The 12,617-nt window shown below is 42.7% G+C and overlaps 1 protein-coding gene and 1 long non-coding RNA gene across 34 annotated transcripts in view; one reads left to right on the top strand and one right to left on the bottom strand.

Annotated features, from left to right (window-relative positions):
* Nucleotides 1-12,617, top strand: part of NRXN3 (neurexin 3) — a 1,209,742-nt gene that overhangs the window by 1,059,938 nt on the left and 137,187 nt on the right. The window lies entirely within an intron of this gene.
* LOC310707263 lies at nt 4,738-6,598 on the bottom strand. The gene is made up of 2 exons (XR_014526410.1): nt 6,523-6,598; nt 4,738-5,069 (listed from the first exon to the last, which is right to left on the bottom strand). It is a non-coding gene; the product is annotated as an uncharacterized lncRNA (long non-coding RNA).

Genomic DNA, 12,617 nt, shown 5'->3' with positions numbered 1-12,617 from the left:
ATAAGAAGCTCAAAATAAATTAAAAGACGGAGTTAATAAAACAGCATTGGGGGAACGCCTGTTTTAGAAGATGGTGCTGTAGCATATGTTGAAAGATCTGCCAAGAGGAATGATTAAAGCATGACAAGTTGATGAAATCAAGAGCTGATTGTAGCTTGTCACTCCGGGGTTAGAATGTGTGCATCAAATTTATGAAAGCTAAATTGAAACACAAACATGATTGGGTAGCACATGTACATACAGTCACTTCTTCCCAGATGCACTGAGAAACTTCTGCAAATGTAGTTTGTATGCATGTTAGCAGGGCATATGTGCATGAGAACACCACCTTTGCAAATCTTAGTAGGTTTGGGTCTTGGCAGTGCCTGAATGGATCACGCTGCCTGAGAACCACATCTGTGGCACCTTGGGACCCGTGATGTAAGAAATATAAATATAGAAACAACAACACCAAAGCCAGGGACTGTAGCTCATTGGTAAAACCTGTGCTGTGCATGCAAAGGGCACTGTCATCTCCACTCAAGAAAAAAGGATCAGGGAGCAGGTACAGGAGCAGGTACAGCTTGCTACAACCAGAGAACACCTTCTGCTCACACAGCAGGCCTTCCTTACCCCATGCCCCCAAACCAGAATCTGGTCTGGGTTTCCCCCCAACCCACTGGTGCATGTTCCATTCATGCAATGACTTTGTTGGATTCAACCTAATCTAATTAAAACCAGAATTTAAAAAAATACAGTACTCATCACTACTCCAGCACATGGGCTCTAAAATTAGCTACAGCAACTGCAAAAAGTGTACTGTGCAAAATCTGGAAACAGAAAGAAGCATAACAATAAGAGTATTTCTGATGCTTTGGTTTCACTTCAGAAACAAGAGCAGCTCATCCAGAACAAAAAAACAAAACAAAACAAAAAAAAACCCAGGGAGATATACTTGGATGAAGAGAATTTTGGAACCATCCCCCCATCCACTTATATGGCATATGTCAATAATTCTATCTCACTCTAAAAATAAGTCCCATTTTATGTGTTCTTGAATCTTTGGTTTTCCAGGCATAATTTGAATAAATAATTCTTCCCCCCCTCTCTTTTGCTCCTTGCAATCAGGAGTTCAACAATTGCATTTGTGTAGGTTGCCACAGTTGAGGAAAAGAGAGTTTGGGTGGGGGAGAGAGAGAGAATGAACAAGGAAGGGGAAAATCTGTTCATGTGGTGGGGAAACATGACTGATACACTGACCACATAGCATGTGATGCAGTTCTGTGCATTGTCAATGTGAACTATCCCACCCCACCCCCACTTCTTTTAAGGGGAAAGGATGACATGAATTGTCGATGCACATGGCCATGTAACATTACATTATAGGCATTGTGGGAACCGGTGATGTCATTCATCCTGTTTCCACAGATACATTTCTTCCTACTTTAGCAATGTGAGATTAATTATTACCGGTTCACCTGCAGATCATCTTATGACGTTTTCATGCTGTTGACTGCAAACCTTATGTGATGATGGGGGGGTGTTATGGCAGAGATGGAGAAGCAGCCTATGTGGATCATTGCGCAGTGGGAAAATTGTGCATGACAGTTCAGCTCAGAGAACCTCCGGGTACTAATATTGCTACATTTTTCTGTCAGGTTACTTCTGTTTCAGTTTTCTGGTCAAATGGAATAATAACAAATATTCTGAAGACACACACACCCCCCTCCACAGATGTGCGTGTGTGTGTGTGTGCGCGCGCACACACACACACACACACACAAACAATAAACAGCTGGCCAGAGGGCTTGGCAGCTTGAGCAATAACTTTGTGCTTTCCAGACCCACTGCCTGCAGAAAGAATAGTGCCAGCTGCAATCCCAGCCCAGCCCAGATGACGTGCAGTGGTGACAGAAGGAGCTTAGACACACATGTCAGCATTTCCTTTGCTCAAAGAAAGGCTTCAGAAAACACAAAGCCATTCGGATGGAACAATATGCTTTTGTTTAAAAGGAAGAGGGTCAGTTGTTGGAGAACGCTCTGTCCTAGGTTAATGATCTCGCTGCAGGATTTGGGAAACAACTGAGCTCTGAATTCAGTAGTCAAGAACTGAGGGTAGGGGGCCAACTGTTCAAAATTATGGGAGAAGTCTTCTTGAGAGTGCATACTTTGCCCACAATAATCTAAGCATGTAGGAGGCAAAGGGGCAGCACATCCTGTTTCTCCGCCCAACATGGAACAAGAATGTGGCACGCCACAACACCAAAGCCTCCCTTACCTGTGGCGATGACCATGGAGGTTTCCGGTGAGATCTTGATGAAAACTGGCACCGTTTCTCCCGTGATGGCAGAGCGCCCATGGGGGTGTCAGATCTTTGGCTTTCACCACCCAGGTTGGCTGCTTCACCTTGCCTAATGGCTGAGCTGGCAGGGCTGTGTGTGCTGGCCCAAGCCTCGCACTGACCTTGCTATGTTGACCAGTAAGATCTGAAAGGGGTTTGTAAGTAGATTTTCCTGTATGTACTACACTGGGAGAGCCAGTGTGGTGTAGTGGTTAAGAGCAGTGGACTCGTAATCTGGTGAACTGGGTTCGCTTCCCCGCTCCTCCACATGCAGCTGCTGGGTGACCTTGGGCCAGTCACACTTCTCTGAAGTCTCTTAGCCTCACTCACCTCACAGAGTGTTTGTTGTGGGGGAGGAAGGGAAAGGAGATTGAAACTCCTTAGGGTAGTGATAAAGCGGGATATCAAATCCAAACTCTTATTTATTATTATTTATTAAATTTGTATAGTACCCTTCATCCGAAGGTCAGAAAGTGGTTCACAACATAAAAATAAAAAACGAGAACACAAAATACACAGTAAAACCTATAACACCCCCTCCTACAAACACATTTAAAAGGCCATTGAAGGTTAAATCAGCCAAAGGCCTGGTTATAGAGAAACATTTTTGCCTGGTGCCTAAAGATATGTAATGAGGGTACCAAGTGAACATCCCTGGAGAGAGCATTCCACAAATGGGGAGCCACCTCAGAAAAGGCCCATTCTCGTCTTGCTGCTCTCCAAGCCTCTTGTGGCGGTGGCACACGAAAAAGGGCCTCCACGATCGCAGGCTCCGGGTCAGTTCATAAGGAGAGAGGCAGCCCTTACAAGCTCCTCCAAAATCAGGAATCCTACGCGCTATGAGTTTTGCCATGCCTAAAGAGAGCTGTTATCTCCCATATGTTTTATGCAACTTTTGACACCTTCCAATGAACAACACCATTTGTTGCAGACAGCCCCTGATTACTCCATCGTAGCTGAAATGGAATTATAATTCTAACAATAAAAACACCACCCTGCTCTACTCTGTACATATCCCATTTCATAGCTATGGTGCCAGTCAGAGACACCAGCCCATAGTGGACACTAACAAATGAGGACCTGATTTACCTATCTTGTTTTTTAAAGCAATGATTATGTATCCATGGTTTGTTTTTTTAATATTCATTTACAAAGGCAGATGGGTTGTTTTAACTTCTTCTCCACCTGTCCCTGGCAATAAACTGGCTTAATTTTAATAAGCAACAAAACACCTTTGATTAAATTGTAATTAAACAGCACTTCTTTTACAGTTCCTGATCTGATTGGCTGCTTTCCCTCTATGCCAATTCCAGGTTGTTGGTTTAAGTTTTAATGGTTTAGTTGGATTTGAGTTGTCCAAAAGAAAACAGGTATATTAGAAGAGTTTGGAAGAAGAGTTTGGATTTGATAGCCCGCTTTATCACTACCCTAAGGAGTCTCAAAGCAGCTAACATTCTCCTTTCCCTTCCTCCCCCACAACAAACACTCTGTGAGGTGAGTGGGGCTGAGAGACTTCAGAGAAGTGTGACTGGCCCAAGATCACCCAGCAGTTGCATGTGGAGGAGCGGAGACGCGAACCCGGTTCCCCAGATTGCAAGACTACTGCTCTTTAACCACTACACCACACTGGCTCTTATACAAATACTCTTTCAATTAATCCCTTTCCTGCTTCATAGGCACTATGAAACTTTGGTTGATGTTGGTACCTGGCTTGTTCAGACTAGATCAGGAGGAGGGCCAGCGGAACAAGCAGAAGACCCACTAGACAAGGGCCCTGCCACTAAGCCAGAGACTCCTGATCTGGGTTCCCCTGAGGAACTGCCACATTCACCATGAAGGCCCTATGTCTCCCAGTGCCCATTCATGAACACACACAATGCACCCACAATGCATCTGGCTACAGGCCAGATGAATTTTTCTGACTTACTTCTCAGAAAGGAGAAGGAACCATTGAGAGGTAGACAGGGCAACTTCTTCTTGGAAGAAGTTGTCAGCTTAGAGCTGTCCAAGGTCTTGCTGTACCAGAATTAGCACATTGCCTACTTACCTTGTTGATGGCCTGATTATGGCTGCCATCCTTTTTGACACTTGGGTTTAAGCTGCAGGAACACCCTTTTGACCTGTGAGCTGCCACTCAAGCTCAGGGCACTCAAATATTCTGGAGTGTAGAATGTGAGGATTAGGTAGTGGGTAGTGTTTTTGGACACAGAACAGGGAGACTCGGATTCAAGTAGTTACTCAGCCATGAAGCCTACTGTTGGCTTTAGTCTGGTCCCTAACTTGTGGTTCACAGCCAGCAAAATTTCTTAAGCATCCTTCTAAAGTTACCAGTATAGATGTTTTACACTACAGAATCTGGAATGTTGTACATTTTGTGCCAGGGAACTTAAAGGAAAGATTCAGCAGAAAAGTAGAAGTTAAGAAGTAGGATGGTTTTTGTAATCATAAAGGTTTCTTGAGGCCAGGAGAAACTTAGGGACAAGTTCACCTGGGTGATCACAGGACTAACTTTAGTTGACTTTCTTTTCTCACTCCACTGCAGTCTTGCCTGCTAATTCTGTCTCTTGTTCCTGGTGCTTTTTAGTGCCCATGTTATCTTTTGTTCCAAAGCCTGTGGGTTGAGGTAGCCTCGGTGTGAAGTTCAGCTCTTGACAATAAAAGCATCACAATGAGAGGAATGAAAGACGAAGGCGAGGCTTAAAGGAAATGGCAGGATCAGAAGGAAAGAGGAGGTCAAGGTCATCGTGGACTAGAGGAAATGAGAGGACAGAAAAGAAAAGCTGAACCAGAATAGCAAGTTCTCTAACTTTTTCAAACAAGGAATGCAGTGAGAAGAAGGACAAATACTTGGGAACTGAAGCAAACTTGAATAATGAAAATAGTTTTCTCTTCTGTTCAAGTCCCTTAATGATGCTTTTTCAGTGGGGAAACTGAAGCACAAGTAGGTTACCTTGATAGGTCTGTGCAAAAGTTGGGAAAGAAATGAGATGGCCAGGCAGTTTCTTGCAAGGCTAGCTGTACTTAGTTGATGCCTTTCTGTGTTTATGGGCTTTTCCTTTAATTTTCAAATGGGCTACTCTGTGGACAGACTAAAAACATCTTTAACACAAATTATTCTTTGCAGGGAATAACAAACCTAACAACATTATCAAGGAAAACCTGAAAACATAGTACAGTGTTCCAGGATGCACTGATGATTATGATGATTTCAATTTATATACCACACGGGATAGAAATCTGACATATTTGATTCAGATCGTAAGCTCAGGCTAGTTAGTATACAATTATGATAGCTGGGAAGTTTATTATGACATCCTTGCTTCTACTAGTGAACCACTGAAGAGTGGAAGCAGCAGCACCCATCTTCAGATGTATGCTCACAGTGGACTTACATTATCACCATCCCTTAAAGTTTTGCAGTAATAGTGTTCAAGATTTGACTAGCCTGGGATAAGTGCTGAAGCCATAGGAGTTTGGCTTGGTTGGGCAAGACAGCAGTTTTTATGGTCTGCTCTTACACAGCCCCTTCATCTCTCTCATTTGTAATTTCCTGACAGTGAACCGAGCGCCTTCTTTTTCAGGGGATTACCTGCCCCTCCTTTTGGGGAGGCACATTCATGTGACTTTCATGAAGTCCAGTATGGTGTAATGGTTAGAGTGGTCAGACCAGGACCTGTTAGACCAGGGTTCGAATCTCCATGGTCATGAAGCTCACTGCATGACCTTGGGCCAGTCACTCACTCTCAGCCTAACCTACCTCACAGAACCATGTACACCACCTTGAACTCCATGAAGGAAAAGATGGGATATAAATGCAATAAAATAAGTAAATAAGGAAGTTTAGGCCACATTTCCTGCTTCTGGTATTCTGAGAAGTTACTGGAAACTTCAATAAATTTTGACTGACTCTTGTCTTTGGAGGCTTTCTGCTTTCACCTCTCCCCCCCCACCCAATGGCTGGGGTGGGGTGAGGGGATGGCCAAAAATATTGGTTCAGCACTACGCTGTTCCTAACTGCCTCATTATGCCCACTTGTGCACTAGCCAGCCACAATATGGGGGAATGGTAGTAGGTTAGTGGTAGGGCATCTTCCCAAGTTTCTATGTTGACGTGGATATCCTGAGGTGCACGGCAGGGAGAGGGGGAGATCATTATTCAGCTATCAAGGCTTTTAGGCATTGATTGATCCATGGTCAAATCACCTTTTGAAAGGCAGATGGCTACCAGCTGGCACAGGGCTTGCAAATCTGTTGTCCAAAGAGCCTAGCAACAAGCTGGTTCTGCAAGGAACATCATTATGACATCAGATGATTGATAGGTGGGTTGTCCTGCCCACCTGTCAGAGTTGGCCTGTGGAGGTGGCTGAAGATTAGCATCTGGCCTGTCAGGCCAAACAAATCCCCTGTCTCAACTTACACAAAACTGATAGCGCCCCAGTTGTAGAATACTCCCCCTACAGTAGATAGCTTCTCTTGGTACCTATTTTCTTCTCATTTTTCCTCAGCTTTTTCGATGTCGTTTTAATCCTTCTGACTGTTTTATGTTGCTTTTATAATCTTTTAGCATTTATTTATTTTTTGTATTTACATTTTAATGTATTGGGGTTTTTTCTAAGCCACTTCAGGGAATATGATTGAAGGGTGGTATTAAAAATACTTAAGAGTATCTTTTAGAAATAAATATTAGTCACAATTTCTCCTTTAAAAACATGTCTTTTACGTCACCGTGAAGCATTACTTTTGTTTTCTTGGATGCCAAATTGCACTGCCTGCCTTGATAATTTAGAACAGATGTGTGTGTGTGTTTTGTGCAGCATTCTTATTAGCATTTTCAAGAAGAAGAGAACACATCAGATTGTATTCATATTCCCACCTGGAAGCAAATGCCCAGTGCAATTTACTGGAACTTGTGAGCCGTTCTGCTCCACTTTTAACAGCGGTAAAAGTGTTCGGACCAAGATGCAACGTCTGTCATTGTCTGAATTGTTCTTTTATTTCTGCGGTCTGAGAACCCATTTTGGCTTAGAAACTGGCTGCATGGACTAAAGTCTGGATTGAGATCGTCTGAGTTTTTGTTTAAAGGGGCAGGGAGGGAAGAAAGAAAACACGCCGTTTAGCTGTGCAGGAGAAGAATCTTTGTGAAATGCTGAATGAGAAAAAAATAATACCAGTGGTAAGAGTTGGAAAATGCTAACAGAGTGAGACCAGCTGAAGTGGGTTAGGATGGGGCAGAGTATCCCTCCATCAGCAGAGAGCAGTTCTGTCTTTGATGCTCACACCAAAGAAACCTGGGTGCTGAAAGTTGTCCCCCACAGGGACAATTTCCAGCACCCTTAACAGACTTCAGTTTCCAGGATTATTTGAGGGAACCCATGACTGTTAACATAGGGTACAATTGCTTTAAACCTATGGTATGGATGTGGCCTTAGAGCCTGGCCCAGTGGTGGAGCTTCATGCTCCAGCACCAGGGGGTGGAGAGCAGGCTGGGACAGGGCTAGCACCTGTCCCGGGGTGTGGCGCACCACCTGTAGGGGTGTGGCGCATGTCCAGGGGGCGTGGTGCAGCACCCACGCGTGCATCCTGGGTGTGGCGTGCATCCTGGGGGCGGGGCATGCTGCCTACAGGGGCATGGTGTCTAGTGTGGGAGGGGGGCAGCTGTGATGGCACCCCACCGGGATTGCGCCACTGGAGGCGGTGCGCTCCCCCTGCACTCCTCTTCCTCTGCCAGTGGTCTAGCCAGCATAGATTTCACAGGTGAAATGAACAGGCCTTTCTTTGTCCTCTTGCATTCTCACACTGCTTTTATCCATCTTAGCAAAGGGGATGTGCATACCTTTGCTGGGTCTATCTTCTATTTAGCTTCTTGCTGGAATTTTAGAAAATATATTTGCTTTGTGACTCAAACAAAAGATCTTCATCCTTTAACGTTTAGTGTCAGAAGCATCATGGATGAACTAGTTCACACACTTTCCTGGCCAATATGCACATATAATTGCATGGGCAATCAGTGCAGTATTAGAAGGGATGATTCCTGTGAGCTCATGACTCCTCCTGCACACAGGAAAGATGATTGCTATTCTGCTGTCAGACCCAGTGGGATATACATCACCAAATTAATTAATTTCAGAAGAGAGACTCTATCGTCTCAAAGTTTACTTTCTTTGACATTACTCCTCTTGTAAGTAGACTCTTCTTAGCAGTTATATACTTAACATTGAATAGGAAAGACACCATATGTACCTGTTCAGAGTCATGCTAATTATATGTGTAATGATATACTCTTCATTCATGATATACTCTTCATTCAGATGGCTTGGGATATGCAGTTCTATTTTTCTAGAAAAATAGTTGCCGGAACTCACTATGAACACCAGCCACCCTTGTTCTCTTAGAACAGCAATGATGCCCACCTGAGAGGTGCTGGAACTGAGTTTCTGTGAGTTCCCCCTGAAAAAAACACTAGATCTTGGGGTGTGAGAGCATTGGATGTCTGCATTTTGTGCTTCCAGTGTGACATCGGGAGAAGAAATTTGTTTGTCACTCTTCTGTTGATATTCATGGGGTATACAAACATTTTATGACCATACATAGGACAGACACACAACTTCCTCCTTCAGTTGTCACACCAGAAGCATAACAAGCAGGGGTATGTGAATCACTTGTGTATCCGTTCCTCATAACTATTATTATTATTATCATAACTAGTGAATCCTTTCTCCATGATAATGTTATAATCTGCGGAAGCCTCTCTCCAGCCCTTCACCATATGTAGTTTAAACTTACTGAATTATACTTATCCAATATAAGACGAGATTAATACTTGCAGGAAAGCCTGTGAATTCTGTTTGGTGGTGATAGCAACATTCCTAGATTGATTACTTCTTTCTTCCAAATATAGATCAGGCAAAAGATGGTAGGATGTTTTCAACGGTTATTATTCCTCCATAATGTGTTTTGCATTGAGATACAAATGATGAATAGATTACTGCAGGTTGATTATAAGAGGCAAGGAAGTATGTACAAAGGGGAAAGGGTTTTAAAATCACTTTGGCCACAAGTAGCAAAAATAAATCAGTAGATTATTATTAATGTTTTATGAATGATGAGTCTGGTCTCTGCAGTCTTTCCACTTACATGAGAAGATTCCATTGGTACTTTATTGTATAGACACTTTCCATTAATGTCTCTTCTCTCTGTCAAGAATCAGATTTTGACTCCAAAAATATAAATGAGGTGTGGGGAATCTTTGGTTCTCAAGATATTGCATCCCTTCCTCCCTAGCCAATGGCCATGCCTGCTGGAGCTGATGGGGATTGTAGTTCAACAACATCTTGGAGGGCCAAAGGTTATCCACGCTTGATATACAAACAATCAAATGCTTATTACAGAGGTGGTTATTTCATAGAGCTGTGCTTCAGGGGACAATATATAGCCCAAGGTCACCTAAAGTACTACTGCTATGACGTTTGTTCTCTAAGATGACCAACCAAACTATCCAATCATTTTATGAACTATGGTTGAATGTAATTTTTCCTGTAAAAGTATTTTTGTTTCCTGATAAAGTCTGTGTTGTTTTCATTAAAGATGCTGCATGGAAAATAATAATTTGAAATGCAAAGAATATTTTAATGAATGAGATTTTTTGCAAATGGCACAGTTTCCTTCTCTACTGAATATTTTATGTGTACAGTGATAATGAGAAACTTGTCCTTTAACTCAGTCTTATCCATGAAGTACGGAGACGAGCACATTCTCATGCACATGTTCTTAAAGCTTTCTGAATAATGGTTCAGATAAATGGGGAAAAATAAAGTTAAAAAGGAACATGAAAAGATGCTAATGCTGCAGTATAAACTTACTTGAATTTTCAGGTGTCATTTGATTTTTCCTAGCATTTTTCCAGGTATGGGATTACTGAAAGTTGCTTTCTGCAAAAAAGCAAAATAACAATAAAAAATCATAAACTTAAACATAAATTTAAAATCAAAATCTTTAAAGATGTGGTAGAGACTAGTTGTGCATTTCCTGGTTTTGAAGAAGGTCTAGGTTTTGACTGAAGCAGGCATTTTGAGTTTTCTTGTAGGGTTTGATACCTTATGCATGTATGCTATACATTTTTCAATGTAAAGTATATTGAATTTAAATTCATGGAATTTAAGCAAAATCTTTTATTAGCACTCCACTAGACCCCTTGTTCCTTACCTGGCTACAATCCCAGATGGTGATAATCCTTATTGACTGGATTTACTGCAAGAAGTTGGGAATGAACAATGGGAAATGAAGTGTTCCGCTTTCATATTGAGTAGTGTGCATGTCCAATCATGCGACTGAAATAGGTGGCAGGGCTGGTGGCAGCAGTTAGGCTTCAATCCCAGACCTTGTGGGAACTGAACTCGAATGCAGCCCTTGAAGCCATTGCTTCAGCTTAGCTCACCTCCTTCCTGGAAGGGAATTCCCAGAATGCGACAGTAATATTTCCACCATTTGAGATTGTCTCCAACAAAGTTTTACTCAGAGTAGATCCATTGAAATTAATAGACCTAAGTTAGTCATGACAATTAATTTCAATGAGTCTGCTCTGAGTAGGACTAGCGTTGGACGCAAACAAGTAACTATAGCCCTTTTCACGTTTTTCTTCTTGGGTGTGGTTTTTTTAAAATGTTGGGGAAAGTTCATACATGAAAAACTGCCTTGTATAACAGATTCGGACTGCTGGTCCTTCTACCCCAGTTAAGTATGGTTATACCAGCAGTACCATTCCAAGGTCTCAGCCACTGGTCCTCAGCCAGCTGCTTGACATCTTTCGCTAGAGATGCCAGAGGATAAAATGAGAATGTCTCCATACACTCTACCACTGGAACTGAGGGGTGGCTTCCCTCTCTTCTGCTGCAACTCAGCACCCACGAAGACCAGTGAGAGATTTACCCAAGATGAGAATTCACAATGATTTATTTGGTCCAGAGGGAGGTTCACCGCCCACTTTTTCCTTTAAGACCTTATTCACTATTTTCTATCTGTTCAAGTCATAAATAGTGCCAAAGACCTAATCTCACGAACAATTGATTCTCTTTGGCACCCTAATTTCCACAATTTCTATATAGACGTCTACATTCCCTAATGCATACACATTTTTTTTTTTAGTATGCTATATATTTCTGCCTATCTAAGCTGGTTTATATAGGTTCAGACTCGGCAATTTGTTCTTCGTCATCATGTTCTTTTTCAGTCCCTCTGCTGCACAGGCCTTGTTGCCAGTTATTATACATATACAAAGAAATAATGGAGTGTAGTTTTGGGTCTCCCATCTTCTGACCACTTATAAGGGCTGGTCCTGCTGAATGGTCAGTGAAGTGATTCCAAAGTAATTGCATTCTTGATCTCTTTTTTTTATTAGAATTCAAATTATTCTGCGTTGCTGGCTACATCCTTTCAGGTGTATCCGTATGCCTGAGGCAACCTCCTACATGACTAATGCGATTAGAAACATGATTGACAGAACATACTGCCACGATTTTACATTGCCTTTTAAGTCTTAATAGCAGAAGCTATAGGGCAGCGCCAGGTTGACACTGGGCCTGAGGCACATGAATAGTAGGAAGTTCAGAGATGTGTCTGCAGTGCTTAATTAACTATTACCTCAAAGGGACCTGCTATGGGTAGCAGTCAGTCCTGCATTTAATGGCACACACCTGCGAAAGTCTTTCATTCCCTCAGATTACAGCGAGAGACCCTGATCAGGGCAAACTTGGAATGAACGTGCTAAGTTGTCTCCCTGCAGCCAGCAGGTCTTTTCACAGCTGACTGTGATCCCTGCCCTTTGCTCCAACCCCACTGCAGAGCTTTCACTTCTTAAATGTCCCGGCAGGAGGATTTAACCTGAATCTTCCATGCTGTAGTCCTGCTCCATGTCTAAATTGAAAGAAACAGATCTGACGTCCAAATGTAAACTGACTGCTAACACAGCTGAAGGCTCAAAATCAGATCTGAATCACTGCCACACAAATGCCAGTCAGCTGATCGGAACTGCAGTGCCATTCTGTATGGAGACATTCAGTGAGCACAAAAGCCAAGCTCAAGGCTTGTGTTGAACCCGAGGGACCAGGCTGCAAACACAACTCTTTACATCCCTAGATGGTGAGTCCCCTTGAGCCTTCATATAGGTGATGCAGAAGGTTTTCCTTCATTGTGAGGATAAGTATGTGGGGTGGGGGGACTGTACTATTTTAAAAGAGAGGAAGGGAAATGATTCAGCATCTCTTCAGCTGAAGGGCTTTCAGTTCCACTTGCATGTATTTGGA

Source organism: Podarcis liolepis (assembly GCF_965112155.1).
Source record: "Podarcis liolepis genome assembly, chromosome: 1".
NCBI lineage: Eukaryota > Metazoa > Chordata > Lepidosauria > Squamata > Lacertidae > Podarcis > Podarcis liolepis.
Note: the sequence above shows the minus strand (reverse complement) of the source record. Positions and strands in the feature narration are given on the sequence as shown.